Genomic DNA, 8,154 nt, shown 5'->3' with positions numbered 1-8,154 from the left:
GCATGATGATGATGACTTAAAAACATGAACCCCCCCTATTGAATTAATGGATCTAGGCATTGATCATGAAAGCTGCTATTATCACAAAGAGAGACAGCCAGACTGTATGTACCTCCTGAGAGAAGCAACACAGCACCACCTATGGAGTTTTGCCACAAACTCAAACCCTCAGCTAATCAGTCTCTACATCCAACCACCAATTTATGTGAAATACAGGGAACAGAGGAAGACGTTAAACAACACTGTGGGGATGCAGTCAGCAAAATCAGACTGTGGGAAACTCTATAGGTCAAAAGACCTAGTATTTTCAGCAAATGAATTGTAGGACGGGATGGGGGAAGGGAGAGAGAGAGAGAGAGAGGGAGAGGGAGAGGGAGAGGGAGAGGGAAAGAAAAAGGGATTTGAGCACATGGCTCTTCTAGCTCTAGCATTCCTATTTTCACTGTGTTGCATGTTGGGCTTTCCTAGTTAAGAAGTTTGAAGACTGTGGATCTATTCCAGTTGTCTAAGGCCCAGAGAGGATGACGGATTTGCTGTTGATCACTCAGCATTAACTAGACGATTTTCTGTTAAAAAGTCCCAGAGCGCTAAGAAATGATGCTGAGAGATGAGATAATAGGCATTGTGTTTATTCTTGGGCAAAGGTCCCTGAACTTTTTCCATAAAGCCAGCTGCCTAGTGTGTCTACGTGTGAGACTGAGGGCACTCGCTATATCATTCCCCACGTTTGTGTGGCCTTTTGCCGTTTACAGAGTGTGTTCACTTCCATCGTTACGTTTGGGTCTCACAGAAGCCTCATGTAGGCAGGGATTGCCCTCCTTTAACAGAAGAGGAAACGGAGGCTGAGAAAGTTAATGACTTATCTCAAGCATAGCAGCTATTCTGAGGGAGCTGGTACCAGGTCTCAGGTCACCTGACTCCTGGGATCACACAAGCCAGCCGTATATGATTGACGCCAGGGACACAGGTTGTGGGCTCTGCCTGTGCAGGTCGATCCTAAAANAGACCTAACCACCAATAAGTCTTAAGCTTCTCCAATGTGCCTGTCTTCCTGCGGGTGCAGTGGGTCACACTGATGAAGTGTAAGCCATTGCCCTGCCCTTAAGAAGATAATTCTGGTTTTGGGGTGGGGAAAAGACAAAAAGACAAACACAGGGAATAAAGGGTACAACAAGAGAAGTAGGTGTACTCAAGTTTGGAAGCGGACACATTCAGAGGCAAGGATCCCTAGGGGTTGGCATGGTCAGGGGGCACTTCCAGGAGGAGTTGGAACTTGAACTGAAGCAGAAGTAGGATTTGAGTGGGCAGAAGGGATCTCGGGATAGGCAGACAGGGCTACTGGAAGCCCGGAGGCGGGAATGAGTGTGTTAGGCTGTGCCTGCTGGGAAGCCAGAGTACCACTGGGAAAGAGGCGTGGGGCCAGGTGTTGAAAGGGGCCCTGGGGCCTGGCCAAGGCACTCAGGCTTGATGGGAAGAGGAAAACAGGTCTCCAGCAGAGGAGAATGTAATGACATCAGTGTTTCAGGAAGATGGACTTGGGGATATGTGGGGTGAATGGGAGTGTGGATGGAGGACTTGGGGCAGGAATGCTGATCAGGAAGTGGTGCGAAGTGTGTTGCTCGCCTATAAAAGCCTAGCTCAAGAGTGCGGCAGGTGTGAGAGTCTAGCCAATTCCACTCAGGAAACATACACTGCAGACCTGTTGTGTCCAGCATTGTATTAGATGCCTGAGGGTGTAAGGATGGGTGATTGTGGCCTCTGCCTGAGGACCTCACAGTCTAGTGAGGAGGAGGAATGTATAAATGTATAAAGAGAACATTTCAGTAAAATGTGCTGAATGCCTCGATGCAGGGGTGCACCAGAGGTGAAAACAGGGGAGGGCCTTGTGTCCAGGACCCAGCATTTCAAAGGAAAGATCAGAAGTGACTGATAAATCCTGGTCAATTTTCTGGTGCTCCTTTTGACAAAGAGGAGGTCTTATGTTGACAGACTGAAAAAGAGGTCCTGCCCTTTCTTCCTCATTGACGCTAAGGCCCTTGGTTGCCCTGCAGCCCAGTGGCCTGTGTTGTGGGGACTTCTGACCATCCTTTGAATTCACCCCTGATTGGATAATGATGGTGCTCTGCTGTGCTGGTTGGCGGTGTCCATTCAAGTGTTTATTTCGCTCTCTTTCTCTTTTTACTGTTAAAACAATGCAGGACATTTGAAAAGGAAAGCTTTCACTCAACTATTCATTATCCTAGCACATTTTTGCATCTGTGTTCTCTGCTGTTTTTTGGCCACATGAATATATTTAAAACAAAACAAAACAAAACCTAATCAAACTGCATGTCCCATTTGTGCATGTTCGCTTAACATTATTTTATAACACATGGGCCTCCTATTTATCATTTTAATGTTTGTGTACTCTTTCATTGCATCTGGAACAACGAATGGCCCCCACAGCTCCCTAGTGGAGAATGTTTACTTTGTTTTCAGCTTTTCCTTATTTATGGATCTGTGTTCTTTCTTTTGAAGTCTCTCCATAGGTTACGTCCCCAAAGAACTCTGCACTCAGACTCAGATTATCTGATTTTAAGCTCCAGATCTGTGGCTAGTTAGCTATGTGGCCTTAACTCTCTGAGTCTCAACTTCCTGGTCTGTAATATGGTGATAATATTAATTGGGCAGGGTGTTGAGATCGGACCCAGGGCCAGTATATAGAGAAGTGTTTCATAAAGGACCTACACAGTCAGACACAGTTGACATCTCCCAGGAAAAGCATGTGGGTAAGCATTTTTATGGTTATTCTTTTTTTACTTCGTTAAGTAGAGCTATAATTCACATACCATACAATTCAGCCATTTATAGTGTACAATGCAGTGGCTTTTAGCATATCCAGAGTGTGCGTCATCACTGCGATCTATTTTAGAACATTGCATCACCCCCAAAAGAAGCTCCATCCCCATTAACAGTCACTCTCCGTTTTCCCCAATCTCTCTAGCTCTACGTATCCACTAATCTACTTTTGTCTCCATGGATTTGCCTATTCTGGTCATTTTATATAAATGGAATCATACAACATATGGTGTTTTATGACTGGCATCTTCACTTAGCTGAATGCTTCCAAGGCTTGTCCATGGTGTAGCATGTATCAGTACTTCATTCCTTATAATTGCCAAATAATATTCCATTGTAGGGATATAAAACATTTTATTTGCGCATGCATTAGCTGGTGGACATTTGGGTTGTATGGTCCTTGATATGTAGTGCTAAATGGCATCTATCAAACATTGTTGCATGCCCCAAGCTGTTGGATGTGCCAAAAAGTAGGACTCTTGGTCCCTTTTTCAGTAACAATCAACCTGCATATATTAGGTAGCTATAGGTGACCATCAGCTGTCCCAGTGAGGAATCCCAGTGTTAAGTAAGCACATGACCTCCAGGAGGGGAACTCTGCCTCCCTTCTCAGTGCAAACTTTCTCCAGGGCTGGGAGATCAGAGGAGGGGCTCAGGAGGCAGAGGAGGCTTCCTGGAGGAGGCTTCCAAATGGCCCTTTGAGGGCAGAGAAGTCTGGCTGGAGGTAGAAGAGGTGGACATCTTGGGCAGTGTGAGCAAGGAACAGATTGCCATGATAGGAGAGAGGAGGGAAGATTTGGGGGCACTGAAACTGAGGGGCCAGATTACAACCTGAGGGGATCTTATGCCTTCCCATCATGTGGGGGGTATGTGAGAAAGGGTTTTGTGGTGGTGAGCATGATGAAGTGAGGATGGACCCACCACTGTCTTTTAGCGTCCCCCCATCTCTGTAGCTGGTGGAGGTTTTTCTGAGTGAGGTCAGCCTCCCTGATTTTTCAGTGGCTTCCTGGAGCAGGGCTACCTGTGAGTGGGAAGGAAAAATAGTCTCCACTTCCTTCTTGGCTACCTGTGAAGTTGACGTAATCTGGACTTGGCTTTCTCCTCTCCTAGCTGCCAGGTCTTCCTCACGTAGGCGCCAAGTCTCAGCTGTCTGAAACATGAGGCGGGGTGGAGAGGAAAGGGGACTGGGCTGCCTGTCAGGAGACTTGTCTGGTCCAGGGCTTGTCATTGCCTGGGAGAATAGGGGACTTGGGCAAGTCCATTCCCTTTGCCGGGCCTCAGCTGCCCCATCTGTGAAGTGAAGGCGTTGGTGAGAAGTTCGCTTTGCTTCCATGGTTCCATGAAGTTTGCCAAGTTGTTATGTGCTGGGAGATCTCGGTCAACTTGCCTNATATTCCCTGGGCTGGAGGGGGAGGGGAGCTTTGACCAAATAACTTGGTGTCTTCTTCGCCATTGGGTCCCATGGGAAAATTCCTCCTGGCACAGAGGGACTGGGCAGGTCTCCAGCAGAGTGCATGGGCAGTGATCTTGAGCTGAGTTGACTCTGTGTCATAGTACCAGCTGTGCACCCTGGGTGAGCTCAGGTGCCCTGGGGATAAAGAGAAGTTCTCCAAGACAGCTCTGTTCTCCAAGAACATGCGAGAGAAGGTACACGGAATGACTAGGTTAGAAAAGAGATTTGCAAGGGTAACCTCTTCAAATGCGTGGTGGTTTTTGCCTGAATAAGGAACTGCCTCTTCATGCCTGTATTCCCAGTGCCTACACTCAAGACTCACGTATTCAGCTCCTACTCACTGGGCACTTCGAGATGCCAGAAGCACAACAGCGATCAAGACAGTGCTGACCCTGCCTTTGGGAAGTCTCCACCCAGGGTGGAGGACACAGGCGAGTAGTCTGTCAGAACAGTCTAGGGCAGTAAGAACTGGGATGGAATTTGAGCTGTGCGCACAGAGGGCACCTGTTGTTATGGTCATGGCAGCCTCAGCCGCTCCTGGGCGGGCTTCCTAGCAATGCCCCTGCGTCGGCTCTGCGGGTGGGCTTACCCAGCAGAGACGGAGGGACTCAGGCAGAGATCTCTGCTTATCTGGGGACCCTTCTCTGTGTGTATATGAGTCTTGCCAGCCAGACCCAGCCTCTGTCTGGAGTCCCTGACCTGGAGGAAACGGTGTGATGGCAGGAGGCCTGAGGAGCCAGTCTGTCTCCTGGCTGTCCGGGCCCTGACGTGTTGAGACACATCCTGGCTTCTCACTCTGCACTGGTAGGAAAGCTGGAATCTGCCAGCTCTTAAGATAAGGGAGGAATGTGTGAGGCCAGTGACTGCTCTGTGAGCTTGTTTCTCTGAGGGTGAAGTTGATTTTCTTTTCTTTTTTTTTTTTTTTGAGTTGATTTTCTGCGTTATTGAGGTGCAGGAAAGGACAGCCCGCAGCCATGTGTGAAAACGACTGCTCTGAGCTATGATACTCATTGTCCGATGTATTCATCCTTCATCATTCAGAAGCCATTCACTGAGCACCAAGGATATGCCAGGCTATGTGCTAAATGTTCTCACATTTCTCTAACTAAAATTTCTCTACAGTCCTTGGAGTTAAGTGTATTATTTTCATTTCACCGCTGAGGAAACTGAAGTCCAGAGAGCTAAAACTAAAATCATATTTATCGGTGTTTATCACGTGCCAGATGCTGTTTTGGGTACTGACATATGTCAATACTGTTTTTTTTTTTTTTTAAAGATTTTTATTGGGGAATTGGGGGTATGGGAACAGTGCTGGGGAATTGGGGGAAGGGGAACAGACAAGTTGCTGTCGTTTTGTTCTTCAGTCTAGTTGTGGAGGACGTTGCTTCACTNAATCAGATTGTTTGTTTTTTTAATGTGTTAATCATTTTAGGATGGTGCCTGGAATATGGAAAGAAATAAATGTTAGCTATTTAAAAAACAGTGAAAAGTCTTTGCAATTAGAATAATATATGACTGCAAAATAATGAGTGCTTGGTTGTTGCTGTGTTTGCATAAACCAGAGACTCTCCCAAGGATGCTGTCAATGCTGAAAATAATCCTGAAACTCCTTCCTGAGAATTGCCTTCTGTGCCAGACTGCAAACCATCTGAGAGAACCAGACACATTGTGGTTTCACTCTGTGAAACTTGAGTTAACTATAATCCTCTATTAAATGGAATTATGTATGTGTATATACACAATGTTTTAAATTGAGGAGAGAGGCAGATGAAAAGAAAACAAGATGATCAGGAATCTAGTTTATATTTTAGGGGTAGGGCTCCAATGAATCATCCCTATAGCTCAGTTTACAGGCCTCTCCAATGAGAGAGAAAAAGACATGTTCGGATAAATCTGTCAGTTGGTCATCTATCAGTTAATTAACTAATTAAAAAATATTTATTGACTGTTACATGCAAATTACTGTGACAGATGCTGTGGAAGACACAATGATAAACAGGAGAAACTTTAAGACCTTTCAAGATTTGTCATCTTCAAGAAAAAAATTTGGTCAAAGCACATATTACAGGATATTGTTTGTTACAAGGGCGGGTAAAGCTGATGTGTGTTCCCAACAAGAAAGCCCAAATAAAAAAGGAATTCCTGTTTAATCTCAAACATTAAAAATCAAATCATATCATCCTTTCCTCCAACACTATGTTTAATCCTTGTGGAGCAGCGACGTTCTTACCAGATCAGAACCCAGATTCTGCCACTCTCTCTAAGGCCCCCGATCTTGGCTCCTCCTCCATAACACGAGTCAGCGATACCTGTCCCCAAGGGCCTCCCAGGGTTTGGTGACTATGAAACAAGAGAACGCATGCGAAATGATTTTGTAAATCATAAAGCTCCTCTTTAAGAGTTACTTATTATTCACGGAAAGAGTCATTCGATAGATATTAATTTGTATTTGCTCATTATAGTGCCTTTTCCAAGGTANTTTAGATTCCATATATAAGTAAAATCATAAGATATTTGTCCTTCTCTATCTGACTTCTTTCTTTCTTTCTTTATGAAACTTTTTTGTTATAAAACTTTTATTATTTTACCATAATGTGTGTACATTCTTATGAGTAAGGAAAGATACAAATAAACAGAATTTTAAAAATCACTCATAATTCTACCACTGACTGTACTTTTTTGTCTTTCATCCTTCACACGTTTTTCTGTGCATATATATAATATACAAATGTACTCTTCCCTTCTAAAAATACAATATGCACATATTACTTAGTGATGTTTTTCATTTTATATCCTGTCAGGAACTTCTTTTTGTGCAAATGAGTAGAGCTCACCTATTAAAAGGCAGAGACTTGGAGATTGGTTCCAAAATATAATAAACAATGAGAATGCAGGTAAGAAGAGATGCTTCTAAAACCACTAAGAGCAAGCAACAAGTTAAAAGTAGAAAAATGGACAAAGGTTTATCAGGAAAATGCAAATCAACAGAAAGCTAGATGGCAATGTCGATATCAGAAAGAATAAAAATCAAGGTAAACTACATTAAATATGGGTAAGGATGGTTTCGATTAACTTTCCAATGCATCACTGTAAGTTTGCTTCTTACTCTCCTTATCTCGTCTATTTCATTCACTTCTCTAAACACATCATCCTTGCTTAAATGCCTGTTATATATGTCTGCTTTAAATTCCTGGAGAGACGGAATCAGCCTTTCTCTAAAAGTTCCTCCCGTTTTTTTCCTCCTCCTCTGGCTCCTCCTCAAGCATTGGTTTGCTCTCATTTTCTGGTTTTCCTTCAGTTTGACAGGGTTTCAGCTTGTGTCTCTCCTCCTTTCCTCCTCCTTTTTCTCTGCTTATTCCTCTTCGCATACAATTACTTCAGTATTGATCTGGTCAGTTTCTTCCTCGTCTTTTCTAGCCTTGCTCAGTGCTGTGAACAACAGACCTGCAAAATTCTGGCAAATTGGCTTTCTCCTCTCCCTGGCCTCAGGCCCCGCAGTCTCGCTGCAGAAGGAGGCTGGTACCTAGGCGAGAACAAGGCCCAGACTAGCAGGACTTCTGCACACGTCGACAGGATATATTTCTTTAGCATAATACCTTCTAGGTCTATCCATGTTATTGCAAATGGCAAGATTTCATTCTTTTTTATGGCACAGTAATATTACATTTCACACACACACACACACACACACACACACACCCGGGGTGCCAAAAAAATGTATACACATGACTTGAATTCATCTTTTGTTATCGGTATATATCGAATATTACAATTTTGATACAGTTTTTTCCTTTCTTAAAATGTGTATACATTTTTTGGGGCACCCTCTGTGTGTGTGTGTGTGTGTGTGTGTGTGTGTGTGT

General features: G+C 44.2%; 1 pseudogene; it reads right to left on the bottom strand.

Annotated features, from left to right (window-relative positions):
* Nucleotides 1-7,328: 7,328 nt before the first annotated feature.
* Nucleotides 7,329-7,659, bottom strand: LOC109377440 (transcription elongation factor A protein-like 9; annotated as a pseudogene).
* Nucleotides 7,660-8,154: the final 495 nt, after the last annotated feature.

This window comes from Hipposideros armiger, unplaced genomic scaffold, assembly GCF_001890085.2.
Source record: "Hipposideros armiger isolate ML-2016 unplaced genomic scaffold, ASM189008v1 scaffold_1404, whole genome shotgun sequence".
NCBI classification, from domain to species: Eukaryota; Metazoa; Chordata; class Mammalia; order Chiroptera; family Hipposideridae; genus Hipposideros; species Hipposideros armiger.
The sequence above is the reverse complement of the archived record's forward strand: the minus strand, read 5'-3'. Positions and strand labels throughout refer to the sequence as shown.